Source organism: Schistocerca cancellata, unplaced genomic scaffold (genome assembly GCF_023864275.1).
Source record: "Schistocerca cancellata isolate TAMUIC-IGC-003103 unplaced genomic scaffold, iqSchCanc2.1 HiC_scaffold_674, whole genome shotgun sequence".
Lineage (NCBI taxonomy): Eukaryota > Metazoa > Arthropoda > Insecta > Orthoptera > Acrididae > Schistocerca > Schistocerca cancellata.
In genome coordinates, this window is record NW_026046685.1 from 185,001 (window position 1) to 187,500 (window position 2,500).

The 2,500-nt window shown below is 58.1% G+C and overlaps 1 non-coding gene across 1 annotated transcript in view; it reads left to right on the forward strand.

The window, feature by feature from the left end:
* Positions 1-1,575: 1,575 nt before the first annotated feature.
* LOC126138906 (small subunit ribosomal RNA) overlaps positions 1,576-2,500 on the forward strand; it is a 1,909-nt gene continuing 984 nt past the window's right edge. Inside the window, exon 1 of the ribosomal RNA XR_007528400.1 lies at positions 1,576-2,500. This exon is cut by the window's right edge and continues 984 nt beyond it. This is a non-coding gene — a ribosomal RNA (small subunit ribosomal RNA).

Consider the following 2,500-nt stretch of genomic DNA (forward strand, 5'->3'; position numbering starts at 1 on the left):
TGTGGACGACTGCAGGATGTACATCGCCCCCCCCCTCCCCCCTGCCTTCGCACGCTGGTCGTTCAGGTGCTTGCGTGTTCAATGCCCTTCGCAGCTGTTCACTGGCATTCGCATGTCGAAGCGCTCAGTCTACGTCGTGGTACGGCCTGTGTCCACTGTCCGCTGATGTCGTAAGCTTAACCCTCACATTGTACTGCACATAGGTCCGTATGTACTGAATGATACGCTGTGGCACATGTGTGACCGTACAACGACTGCGCCCAACAACAGCGAACCATACGGTCCAAATGTTGTGCACTCAGCCACGTGCCGTCTCCCCATAACAGCTACATTGCAGTGTGGTACGCCATAGAGACGTGTGGGAGTAACGGACGCCCTGGATGGCGATCAGCATGAGCCGTCTGTTGATGTAGTGGCGCGTGTATTCAAACGTAGTCGTCTCTTCTCACACAGTGTGATAGCATGGTGCACCGCGTTCCACATCTGCGACATGGTACAGATGCTGGTTGACAGTCGGTCTCGTAATGGACATCGCATACGTAGGGGGCCACCTCCCACGTGTTCTCTAGTCGTGCACATTTTGTTGCGTGTATGTGGGCAGACGTAGTGTGTCGTGACACCTAACAGACAGGTATGCAATAATCGTTGCATTTGCAAACTGGGATGGACGTCTACGTTTGCTGGTGACGTTACGCAAATGAACAACTGGTAAACCCATTGTGGTACGGTTGTTGTTGCTGGAGGTAAATCAGTAAGGGCAAATCTGTGTGTGAAGCGATACGCGGCGGTGGCTGGGTGGGACCGTCCCCGGCCGGTGAGGGGGGGCCGCCCGGCGTGCTGGCCGCGCGGTGCGTGGGCGCACGCGCTACAGCCGGCTGGTGGGGGCGCCCAGTGGCAGGCGCGCCGGCCGACGGACGCGGCAGGCGGCGCAGCTGCGCGCCGGGGCACCCTGCGCGCGGCGCCGGGCGGCCAAAGTGGGTCCTCGCGGGCCCGGTGCGAAGCGCGGTGGACATCTGCAGTGTGCTGGTCCGACTGAGGACTGTGTGCGTTGAGGATGCGCCGCCGCCCGGCACTCGGCGCCGCGACGCCGTCTGCTGCTCGGTCGCCCCAGCGGTTCTCGCTGGTGGTTTGTATCGCAGTTGTGCAGACGTGTTGGCACGTGCGCTGTGCTGGGAGAGTTCGCTTCGGCACCCACGTGGGGCCTTTGCCCTTCTGTGGCGCTGGCGTTGGAGCTGCCGGTCACCGTAGGTGGCGCGTGTTGTCTCCCGCCGGCAATGCCACGACAGCACGCTCCCGGGCCTCTGTCGGCAGCGGCAAGCTCAGTTGGGAGCACGGGTGGTCGCACCTAAAGCGTCTACTCGCCTAACTCCGGGCGATTGCGCCTCTCTCGAACCCGACCAAGTACTTAGGACGGCGCTGCGCGCCGCCGGGACCTGAGAGGGTTTCGAGGTGTATTGTGCAGGGGAGCTCAGCCTCCTCCTGTTTGCAGAATAATTGAGCGGACGCTTGCGTGTTCGCGCGGGCCCCTGGGACACACTCCCGGGCGGCCGGCTGCTCAGCTCTAGTTGACGCAGCTCCCTGGTTGATCCTGCCAGTAGTCATATGCTTGTCTCAAAGATTAAGCCATGCATGTCTCAGTACAAGCCGCATTAAGGTGAAACCGCGAATGGCTCATTAAATCAGTTATGGTTCCTTAGATCGTACCCACGTTACTTGGATAACTGTGGTAATTCTAGAGCTAATACATGCAAACAGAGTCCCGACCAGAGATGGAAGGGACGCTTTTATTAGATCAAAACCAATCGGTCGGCTCGTCCGGTCCGTTTGCCTTGGTGACTCTGAATAACTTTGGGCTGATCGCACGGTCCTCGTACCGGCGACGCATCTTTCAAATGTCTGCCTTATCAACTGTCGATGGTAGGTTCTGCGCCTACCATGGTTGTAACGGGTAACGGGGAATCAGGGTTCGATTCCGGAGAGGGAGCCTGAGAAACGGCTACCACATCCAAGGAAGGCAGCAGGCGCGCAAATTACCCACTCCCGGCACGGGGAGGTAGTGACGAAAAATAACGATACGGGACTCATCCGAGGCCCCGTAATCGGAATGAGTACACTTTAAATCCTTTAACGAGTATCTATTGGAGGGCAAGTCTGGTGCCAGCAGCCGCGGTAATTCCAGCTCCAATAGCGTATATTAAAGTTGTTGCGGTTAAAAAGCTCGTAGTTGGATTTGTGTCCCACGCTGTTGGTTCACCGCCCGTCGGTGTTTAACTGGCATGTATCGTGGGACGTCCTGCCGGTGGGGCGAGCCGAAGGCGTGCGACCGCCTCGTGCGTGTTCGTGCGTCCCGAGGCGGACCCCGTTGAAATCCTACCAAGGTGCTCTTTATTGAGTGTCTGGGTGGGCCGGCACGTTTACTTTGAACAAATTAGAGTGCTTAAAGCAGGCAAGCCCGCCTGAATACTGTGTGCATGGAATAATGGAATAGGACCTCGGTTCT